This window comes from Hyperoodon ampullatus (assembly GCF_949752795.1).
Source record: "Hyperoodon ampullatus genome assembly, chromosome: 5".
NCBI classification, from domain to species: domain Eukaryota; kingdom Metazoa; phylum Chordata; class Mammalia; order Artiodactyla; family Ziphiidae; genus Hyperoodon; species Hyperoodon ampullatus.
This window is the reverse complement of record NC_136918.1, coordinates 94,679,140-94,691,814: the sequence shown is the minus strand read 5'-3', so window position 1 is coordinate 94,691,814 and position 12,675 is coordinate 94,679,140.

Here is a 12,675-nt window from a genome sequence, read left to right as displayed (position 1 = left end):
TTATTCCAGAAGGAAGCTAATTAACCAGACAAACCAAGTACTCTCAAGAAGATAATCATTGTTCCCCTCTAGAGTTGAATCAGTGCCCAGAACATTAGAAGAAAATATGGGGATTTTCAGCAGTAATTATCAACCATTTCTAAACTGACATAGTCATTTATTCAAATAAAACATTGCTTAGAATTCCAGTTTGTAAAATAGGAAAAAGTTGAGCTACTTGGGTTGAGGCGGGATAAGTTGGGCAGGGGTTATGCCCAAATTTTGTTCCTACTATCTCACTGTGTGACATGATTCACTGCCTCTGAACTCTATGAGGACTATAGGTTACAGTTTTAAAACTTGTATCTTGTGGGAAAAATTGATTATATCTGCTTACTGTGGTATATATGCTGTTCATATCACATGTGACTTGAGGAATAAATTTAAGGCAGCATATACTACCTTAAACTTTAAAATGTATTTTACATTTGGTCTTGAAAATATAATTCCACATGGAATAATTATGGAAAACAAAAATCTCCTAGATGAAAATATTTAAGCTTTTCAAACATCTCAGTTTACTAAGTTCATGAAACATCAAACTTTTAAAATGATAAATGATGTCAACATGTTAATTTCTTTATAGAAACAGCCAAGCTAGTGGTGAAGGAAACAAATAACCTATTCCAGTAAATGCTGGAAAGTGAGTACACAATGAGTTAGTGAGCCCTGGAAATACATTATCACTGAGGACATCTGCTCAACTCTGGCAGCCTAAAGACATCATGGGCTTTCATGGCCTCTTGGCAATGAGAATAGAAGCAAATCATAGGGTCTAAGCAGAGGAGGAGAACTCTCCACCCACATAGAACTTGGACATGATTTAACACATCATTGGATAAGGAAAAATAAAAATAACAAGCAAAATTCACCAGATATCAGAAGATTCTCAGAATAATTAACTATTTATCTATTAAATCCTTGTAGTTTTATTTATTTATTATTTTTTCTATTGAGTTTCTAACCTTTTTCCTTCTGATTTGCATGTCTGTATGTATCTAATTATTAATCCCTTGCTGGGTTTTGTTGTTTCATATATCTCCTCCCTGTTTGTCTTTGTCTCCTTACTTTGTCTAATGTACCCTTAGTTCAAGAACTATCCTCATTTTTATATAGTTAAATCCATCAGGATTGTACTCTTTGAGTCTTTTTCTTTTTTTTTTTTAATTTTTGACTGCATTGGGTCTTCGTTTTTGTGTGCAGACTTTCTCTAGTTGCGGCAAGCAGGGGCTACTCTTCATTGTGGTGTGTGGGCTTCTCATTGCAGTGACTTCTCTTGTTGAGGAGCATGGACTCTAGGTGCATGGGCTTCAGTAGTTATGGCTCACAGGCTCTAGAGTGTAGGCTCAGTAGTTGTGGAGCATGGGCTTAGTCGCTCCATGGCATGTGGGATCTTCTCTGACCAGGGCTTGAACCCATGTCCCCTGCATTGGCAGGTGGATTCTTAACCACTGCACCACCAGGGAAGTCCCATCCTTGTAGTTTTAGAGTCAGCATTTCTACCAGAATGGGCATAAAAACTCCAAGTCAAAAATTTAAAAGGTGATAAGTTGGTCAAATTTTCAGGCAGCTAATTGAAGCAAGCAGAAATTATTTCTAGAGCAGTGCATTTTAATACAATTTTCAAATGATTCCAACAAATAGTTCATAGGAAGAGGAGCTCACAATTTTTTTTAAAAAAATCAACATACAAATGAAGAAATCTACCACCATAAATAGGAGTCAGCAAAAAAAAAAAATTCACACAAACTAAACAATTGAGTCCTTGAAGATCTCATATGTTGAAGTTGTAAGCTATAAAATATAAAAGTATTTTATATGTTTAAAAAATATGAAGAGAATATTTAAAATAGAAAAAAAAGTAGACCAAGCTTATTTAGGGAAACAGCTAAATATAATTTCTAGAAATCAAAAATAGAATAATTAAGATCTGAATAAAAATGGTCATATCAAACTGCAGAATAAGCTTAAATAAAGAAGGATTTGGTAAAGTGGAAAATGTATATATAAATAAATTATGTAAAATAAGCCATGAAAACACTAGAGGAAAAAATATCTAAGAAGAGTTAAGAGAGCAGACAGAGGAAAGGCAGACTGGAAATTAAATATCTAGAAGCATATCAAAGAAAAGTGGAGACAGGCAACTATCAAAGAGAAATATGTTAATAGTTTTCCAGAATTTAGAAAAGATAAAATCACAGATTCAGATACTTAAAGCCCAAGGAGCACAAGTAAAAAATGTCCCTTGGATGGGGTATGGTGAAATGGCAGAACACCAAAGAGAAAGAAATTTTATAAGCAGTTAGAGTTAGGATGGATTATCTACCATTCAATGACAATTAGTCCAACAGCTGCCTTCTCAATATCATAATGGAAATACTAATATATTGGATAATATCTTCATAGTAATTAGAGAAAATAACCACAGTACTAGAATTGTATATCCATTAAATTATCTTTTAAGAAAGAAATTAAAGTAAACACACTTTCAAAATAACAAAAGTTCTCTTCACTATCAAAAAAGTATCACTAAAAGGCTTTATAAAGCCGTGCTATCCAATAAAACTTTCTGCAATGATGGAAATATTCTACATCTGTTCTGTCCAATATGGTAACAACAAGCCACATGTAACTTTAAGCACTTGAGATGTGGCTACTGTGACTGAGGAACTGAATTTTAAATTTAAATTTTAATTTTAATTAATTTAAATTTAAATAGTCACATATGGCTAATGGCTATGTATTAGGCAGCAGTTCTAAAGGATATAATTTAAGAAGAATAAGGTGCAAAGATAATAAAATTATGTATAAATATTAAAATATATAAAACAATTTAAAAATCTTATTTGTGTGTTAAGAGAATCAAGAGAGATAAAACTGGAATCATAGTCAGTAATATGATCTGGGAAGAGGCTAATTGGTCAGAACATTTTAAACTCCTTGTTCAGGAGGAGAGTAAAGTAAATATTAACTTAATCTTTAACAAGCTAAACAGTTATGGTAAATCCTAGGGAGACTAATAAAAGGAAAAATTAGAATACATCATTTCCAAACTAGGACATATATAAAAAAAGAGTGGATGTAAGGGACAAAAAATCTCAATGTAAAATAAGATAATGAGGAAAAAAAAAATCTATATAATATATAACAAATAAAAGGGACAAAACAAGATTAGTAACAGACATAAATCTGAATCTGTCTGTGATAATATTAAATGTAAAAAGAAAAATTTTCTACTTAAAAGGTAAAGATTACCCAAGTGTATTTTTAAAAGAGCTAGTTGTATTCATTGTATAAGAACATAAAATGAGGATAAGACAAAGTAAAGATAAAGATATACCAGGCATATATAAACCAAAGCAAAATTGATGTAGGAATGTTAATTTCAGAAAAAAAATAGGATTTAGGGCAAAAATTTACTATAGATAGACTTTTCTGTGTTAATAAAATGTTTAATTCATAAGGACAGAATTAAAAATTCTAAATATATAAACACTTAATAAAATAGTTTCAAAATATATAACAAATTTAATCATAGTTAAAAGAAATTTATAAATCTGGCATCAGTATAAGACATTTTATCACAATTTTGCTCACCAAATTTTAGATAAGTAAGAGAAAAACTCACTAAGACATGGCAGTTTAAAGTAACATACTTAACAAGAATGATCAAATAAAAACTGTCATAATACAATTTTTAAAGCATATATATATATATAGTGTTCATGGAAATTGACTATCTTTAGAGCCATAAAACAAGTTATAACAAATTTCAAAAAATGGATATCATACAATGTGGTAGGGAATGTTAAGTCATCACCAAACCCATATCTTCTTTTTGAGAAAATAATTGGATTCCACTTCCCAGACTTGATTCCAGTTGAGACAAGAAAGTGTATGTAGCATACATAGCCACAGATGCTATTTTATTCAATGGAATGTGAGCAGATATGATGTATGTTTCTTCCAAACATGTGCTATAAACACCTTTCATAAATAATTCTCCATGCTCATTCCCATATGACCTTCATGGTGATAAGTATAAAGAAACGGAAGCTCTGTGCAAAGATTCTATAGCCATGTTATAAAGAATGCCTGGAATCTTGAATCACTGCTTAGAGAAGAGCCTCTTCCTAATCAAGAACATATGTGTTGGAAGCTTTACATGAAAAAGAAATGAAATTATAGTTTGTTAACTCACTGGGATTTCAGAGTTTATCTTTTACAAATGCTAGTGTTATTATATCTAACACAGAAATTGATATCAGAAGTGGTGTAATACAGTACATCATTATATATATATATATAAACATAAATATATATCAGCGTATAAACATATATACACATTAGGTTGTTATGAATCCTTATTAAAGATTAAAAAATTGGGGAACCATGAAATGGCTGGCAAAACACCTGGAGATATGTGACCTATGATAATTTGGAAGGCAAACCGTATGTCTTCTTAGTCTGCTGTTCCTAGTAAATAGTTGCAAAGAGTCAGTGTAGTAATATACATGGAATTCTGATTTTGGTAAGGTATCACAAGATAGATATAACCTCAAATAAGAATTTTTTACTTTGCCAGCCAAGATAAAAGAAAATAGATCTTTAAAAAAGTTGTAGCAGAGAAGAATCAGAAAAGGCAATTGTTTCTAGACCTCAAGTGGTAAGACATAAGACTAAGAGGGACTTTGAGAGTCAAAGGCCTGTGAAGATTTAACTCTGCAATAAAGGTCAGTGTGTTAATTATCTATTATTGCATAACAAATTACCCTGTGTAATGTATTAGCTATCTATTACTACATAACAAATTACCCTATGTAGTAGACCCAAAGACATCAGTTCATAATCTCTAGAACCCATGGGTGTTACTTTACATGATAAAGGTTTTGAGGTGTGATTAAGAATTTTGAGATGAGGAGATTATTCTGGATTATCCAGGTTGGCCCTAAATCCCATCACAAGTGCCCTTATAAAAGAGATACAGAGAGAAGTTAGACACAGAGAGTAAACAGCAATTTGAAGATGGAGGCAGAGAATGGAGTGACAGGCCAATCAATGCAGCAGACTCCAAAAGCTAGAAGAAGCATGGAACAGATTTTCCCCTAGTTTCCAGAGGAAGTGTGGCTTGGTTGATACCTTGATCTTGACTCAATGAAACTGTTTTCAGATTTCTACACTCCAGAACTGTTAAAGAGTACATTTCTACTGTTTTAAGCTACCAAGTGTGTGATTATCTGTTACAGCAGCCATAGGAAACTCATACACTTTTAGCAGCTATAAACAACAAATATTTATTTTTCTCACTGTTTCCCAGGGTCAGGAATACAGAATTGACTCAGGTGGATTGCCTTGGCTTAAGATCTTTTACAGCTCCATGATCAAGTTGTCTGTAATCATCTCTAGGTTCAACTGGGGAAGATCTTTCTCCAAATTCACTCATAAAGCTTATTGGCTGATCTCAGAAGATCTGCTTACAAACTCATTTATGCAGTACTTTCCACATAGATGCATCAGTTCACAACAGCTGGCTTCTCCAGAATGAGCAGTCTGAGGGCAAGAGAAGGCACCAAGATGGAAACCACAGTGTTTTTCTAACTTAATATTGGAAGTGAAATCCCATCACATAGCCATATTCTATTAGTTAGAAGTGAGTCAATAAGTACATTCAAGCAGAGCATATTGTACAAGGGCATGCATAGCAGGAGATAAGGATCTTTGGGGGCCATGTTGGAGGCTACCTACCACACAGGCATAGATTTTATGAGGTATTTTAATACTTAGAAACACTAAGAAGAAAAGTTGTTTTATCTTAGCTCAGGAATGGGTGGGGGTAAGAGGAAAGAGTGAATCTTAGAATTCCTGGTATAATTCTGGATAGTCTGAAGAAAGCAAAACTGTAGGAACAGAAATCAGATAATTGGTTGCCAGGGGCTGAGGGTGGGATAATAAGCAGTTGCCAAAAAGTGGTACTTTGAGGTTGATGAAATTATTCTGTATCTTGATTGTAGTTGGAATTATCAAAAACATATAGTTAGTATATATTTATCTAAATCATCAGTCTATACCTACAATGGATCAATTTTATATTAGCATATAAATTACATTGCAACAAATCTGACTATAAAATCACTCCTTCAGTGCAAACCAGGAATAACATTCAAGGAATGAATAAGTATAATCAGATTAATACAAACATATCTGGGAAAAATAAAATCAGAATACTCCTCAAATTATTTTACGATGGTGAGTAACCTGAGTCACAAAATCTGACAATGAGATTAAAAAATCAGAAAATTAGAGGCTTATCTCATTCATAAACATAAGTACAAAAATTCTGAACAAAAATTAGCAAAATAAATACTTTTAAAAATAAAAAGGATACTACATCATGATAGAATTGGATTCATCCCAAGAATGCAATATTACTTTCTAAATTAAAAGATTAATGTGATTCATCAAGATAATCTTAATAGGTAAAGAAAAAGAATTAGACAAATTTCAATATCATATATATTTTTTAAAAGTAACTCTCAACAAATTAAGAATAAACAGGAATTTCCTTTAATTGACTTTTAAAGATTATAGTCACTGTTGCCAGGGTTTTTGTAAGCAATATCTCTCACAGATTTAAAAAGAAAACAAACAAAATATTTTCTCCAAACTCAGAATAATAGGGTACTAGTGTGAATTCATTCAATATGCCATATCTCTTTGGTTGCCTACTCACCATCCTTTATTTCTTGTTAGTAGAATCCAGTTTTGTTCAGAATAACATTGGTGTCCTTCCACACATCACAAAGCAAAATCAGTCTAAGTTGTTATGACAATCTTTATTCATTTGCCAGATATGGAATTTACCAGCTTCCTACTGTAGCCAGTTATGACCATGAGACCCCATCTGGCAAAGGAAACATAGCCCTCAACTACTATTTGATTAGAATTGCTTCTAGGAACACTTACTTTCTATCAAAAAGAAACACATGACATCACTCATGCAAAATAAATTCCAATGATTTAAAAATTTAAAAAAACAACAAACAAACAAACAAACAAAAGAAACATGTAGATGGCAGCACCTTTCTTGCCTTGAACATGAATATAATGTCTGAATCTAAGAGAACTCATCTTATACCCATGATACAGAGAGTAACTTGCTGAGGATGATACACAGAAGGATGAAAAGAAGATACTTGAAGATGTTGTTAAGTGTCTCTATCAGTACAGGGTTGTCTGTGTAGACTTGGGCATGATTAATGTTTTTATTGCTTCAAGCAAGTATAAGTAAGGAATTTTGTACCTGCAGCTGAAAGTACTCTAACTGATAAAACTACTGATCGCCTCAAGTTCTCTTATAATTAAACTATCTTTATTTCCAATTCATGAGAATATAGATGGGATAGTTTGGTTCTTTTTACTTGTAACAAAAAGTATTTAGTTTAAAAATCTTATACTTGGGCTTCCCTGGTGGCGCAGTGGTTGAGAGTCCGCCTGCCGATGCAGGGGAAACGGGTTCGTGCCCCGGTCTGGGAAGATCCCACATGCCGCGGAGCGGCTGGGCCCGTGAGCCATGGCCGCTGGGCCTGTGCGTCCGGAGCCTGTGCTCCGCAACGGGAGAGGCCACAACAGTGAGAGGCCCACATACCACAAAAAAATAAAAAAAAATAAAAAAAAAAAAAAAAAAAAATCTTATACTTAACAAAGAATTTTAAAATTTGTATGGAAACACAAAAGACCATGAATAGCCAAAATGATCTTGAGAAAAAAGAATGAAGCTGGAGAAATCACTCCCTGACTTCAAACTATACTTACTACAAAGCTACAGTAATCAAAACAGTATGGTACTGGCACAAAAACAGACATATAGATTAATGGTACAGGATAGAAAGCCTAGAAATAAACCCATGCACCTATGGCCAATTAATCTACAACAAAGGAGGCAAGAATATACAATGGAGAAAAGAAAGTCTATTCAATAAATGGTGCTCAGAAAACTGGACAGCTACATGTAAAAAAAATGAAATAGGAACATTTTCTAACACCATATACAAAAATAAACTCAAAATGTATTAAAAACCTAAATGGAAGACTGGATACTATAAAACTCTTAGAGGAAAACAGGCAGAATACTCTTTGACATAAATCACAACAATATTTTCTTGGATTGTCTCCTAGAGTAATAGAAATAAAACCAAAAATAAATAAATGGGACCTAATTACATTTAAAAACTTTTGCACGTTAAAGGAAAACCATAGAGTGAAAAGACAACCTGTAATCTGGGAGAAAATATTTGTAAACAATGTTACTGACAAGGATAAATTTCCAAAATATACAAACAGCTCATACAGCTTAATATATAAAAAATATTTTAAAGTGAGAGGAAAGTGTAAATATACATTTCTCCATAGAAGACATACAGATGGCCAAGGGGCACTTGAACAAATGCTCAACATCACTAATTATTAGAGAAATGCAAGTCAAAACTAAAATGAGGGATCACCTTACACCAGTCAGAATGGTCATCATTTACAAGTCTACAAATAACAAATGCTGGACAGAATGTGGAAAGAAAGGAATCCTCCTACACTGTTGGTGGGAATGTAAATTGGTACAGCCACTGTGGAGAACAGCATGGAGGTCCCTTAAAAAAGTAAAATTAGAATTACAATATGATCCTGAAATCCCACTCTTGGGCATATATCTGGAGAACACTCTAATTCAAAAAGATACATGCACACCAATTCTCATAGCAGCACTATTTACAACAGCCAAGACATGGAAGGAAGCAACCTAAATGTCCATAGACAGATGAGTGAATAAAAAATCTGTTTTATATATATATATATATATATATATATATATATATATATACACACATGTATATATGTATACATGTATATACATATACATATATATACATATATATGTATATATGTGTGTATATATATATATATAGAGAGAGAGAGGAATATTACTCACCCATAAAAGAATGAAATAATGCCACTTGCAGCAACATGGATAGACCTAGGGATTATCATTTCAAGTGAAGTAAGTCAGACAGAAAGACAAATATCACATGATATCACTTATATGTGGAATCTAAAAAAATGATACAAATGAACTTGTTTACAAAACAGAAGTAGATTTACAGACATTTAAAACAAACTTATGGTTACCAAAGGAGATAGTGGGAGTGGGGAGAGAGATAAATTAGGAGTTTGGGATTAACGTATGCACACTACTATATATAAAACAGATCAACAACAAGGACCTATTGTATAGCATAGGGAACTATACTCAATATCTTGTAATAACCTATAATGGAAAAGAATATGAAAAAGAATATATACGTGTGTGTATGTAACTGAATCACTTTGCTGTACACTTGAAACTAATAAACATTGTAAATCAACTATACTTCAATAAAAAAAATCTTATACTTGAAAATAATGTGTATTCTCAAAGAAACCAGTTTCAGTTCTGGATTTCGATGTAAAAAATGAGTCCAAAATCTAGTGGCTTAAAATAGCAATGATTTACTATTTCTCATTGCTTCTTATTCTTTGAGTTGGCTGACTTAGCTTTTTTTCTGTGCCATGGGGTGTTGGTTGAGTATACAAAACACTTATTTGGCTACCTTCTGCTGGGAGCGTGGCTGGGACAGCACATCCAAGATGGCTTCATTCAAACTCATGGTACCTCTTCTGTGGTATCTGGAATGCCTGTAGGCTGGTTTGGGCTTTTTCTCTCTCATCACTCAGTAATCTTGCCCATAGCTTTTTTACTTTATGGCTGGATCCCAAAGGAATGAAAATGGAAGCTGCTAAGTCTCATAAGGAAGGGCCATGCACCAGAACCCACACGATATCACTTTTGCCTCTTTCTCCTGGTCAAAACAAGTCATAAGACTAGCAACGGTTCAGGAGAGGCAAAATAGCTTCCATATCTTATGAGAGATTGAAGGAACTGTTGGTAGCCATCTGCTGAATGGGTAATTTGCCTTTAAGTCACTTGTAATAACATTTTTCTCCTATCCCCATTATACTTTCTTTTATAACATGTGTCATCTTACTGTAATGCTTAAAATAAAAGTATATTCTATGCAGTGAAGAGCTGCTAAAAAGAAAAGTGGAAGATACGGTATAGATTTAAATATATATTATTTATTCTATTCTAATTCAAGATAAGTCATGATTTTTTGTTACAGGACAACTACTGGAAGTAACTAAATGATTAATAGAGGCAAAAGTGATAGTGTACTGAGTCAATACATTTATGTTACATAATCTTCTCTCCATTTCTTCTTCTAGACATGTGGCTTTATTTTAGAATGGAAGAACAATGGGGTTCTATTTTATACTTCTATTTTCAATGAAAATTCTCCTTCATTCCAATATAAAAATTACTTCTTCCACTTCGCATAAAAATACAGAATATGGAGATGATTAGAGAAGATTTTTCTATTACCCAAGAGAATACTTTAAAAAGTAAAACTACAAGTTATGAGACCAGAAATGTCAAATATACTTACATATGCATAGATTGCATTAGTAAATTACAATTATTTCTTGTATTGATTTTTAAAAACTACATCTATTTTAGAGATTATTAAGGACTTGCTCTATAGAACTGAAGTAAACTTATTGTTTTGTTTTGTGTTTTAAGAAAGCTCCTTAGTATATGGATATACATATATACAATGTAATATTATTCAGTCTTATAAAAAGGAGGAAATCCTATCATTTGTGACAACATGGATGAACCTGGAGGACGTTATGCTAAGTGAAATAAGCCAGACAGAGAAAGACAAATACCACATGGTATTCCACTTATATGTGGAATCTTAAAAAAATTGAAATCATAAACAGAGTAGAAAATTGGGTTGCTAGAGCTAGGGGGTTGGGAATAGGGAGAGGTTGGTAAAACAATACAAACTTTCATTTACAAGATGCATAAGGTCTGAGGATCTAATATATAATACAGTGACTAGAGTTGATAACATTGTATTGTATAATTGAAATTTGCAAAGAGAGAATTTAAATGTTCTCATCAAAAGAAAAAAAATGGTAAACGTGAGATATGGATGTGTTAATTAACTCAGTGAGGGGGAATCTTTTCACCATTTACAGAAATATTGAGTCATCATGCTGTACTCTTTAAATATCTTACAACTTTTTGTCAATTATACCTCAAAAGCTGGGGGGAAAAGGAAAGCTTCTTGAAGATCGGCATGAGAGAACTGTCTAAGGTATCTTTTTTTTTTTTTTTTTTTTTTTTTTTTTTTTTTTCGGTACGCGGGCCTCTCACTGTTGTGGCCTCTCCCGTTGTGGAGCACAGGCTCCGGACGCGCAGGCTCAGCGGCCATGGCTCACGGGCCCAGCCGCTCCGCGGCATATGGGATCCTCCCGGACCGGGGCACGAACCCGTATCCCCTGCATCGGCAGGCGGACTCTCAACCACTGCGCCACCAGGGAGGCCCTGTCTAAGGTATCTTAACATGTAAATTGAAATGTCTTTTTTAGGGCATAACAAGCAACTTTTATATGCTATAGAATTCATTTTCTCCAGTCCAGTTAATTGTCATTCTTCATTGTGTTACTTATTTTAAAAAGCAAATATCTTCCAAAATCCAGATTAGCAAAAATTAATAATACTTAGAATAGGTAATATATTACATTTTGTTGATCAGTACTCTAGTCAATCAATCTTAGTCTCTTCTACAAACACATGCATATATTTAAGTACATATTTATGTACATAAATACATATATATGTGTATATATAAACACATACATATATACATACCTGTAAAGAAAGTTGTCAGAAAATATATAAAAGAAAAGAAAATTGAAAGACACAGGACTTAGAGAGTTATTGTCACTACATCTAGTCAGAGAGTACAGCTGAGTTGGTAATTAAACAGTCACACTCCCACTGACAGGCCTGCAGCTATGTAGCACTCACACTCCCACTGACAGGCCTGCAGCTATGTAGCACTCATCCCCAGAATACGACTGGATCTAGACTCACACTGAAAACTACCATTAACTGGCTTTCCTACAGATGGATTCAATTTCTCCAGCCAGAGAGTGCAAATTATAAAATTCGGACTAAGAGGAGTCAAGAAATACCCAATCTTTATCAAAGAGTATGTGCACGGATAGAAGCTAAAATGATATTGTACAATTTAATGCATTTACCCTTCAGATTACAAGTTAATTCTTTACAAAAATTGATTTACTGTATTAGGATGTACAGCAGTATACAATAATGGGATATACAACATCTCATAATAATAATGCCTGATGATGTCTTTTAATAATATTCCATCTGTATTTTTAGCTCAAGGTAAAAAACAAACTTATTGTTACCAAGGGGAAAAGCGGGGGAGGGAGAGGGATAAATTGGGAGACTGGGATTGACATGTACACACTACAATATATAAAATAGATAACTAATAAGAACCAACTGTATAACACAGGAAATTCTACTCAATACTCTGTAATGACCTATCTGGGAAAAGAATCTAAAAAAGAGTGGATATATGTATATGTATAACTGATTCACTTTGCTATACAGCAGAAAGTAACACAACATTGTAAATCAACTATACACCAATAAAAATTAATTTAAAA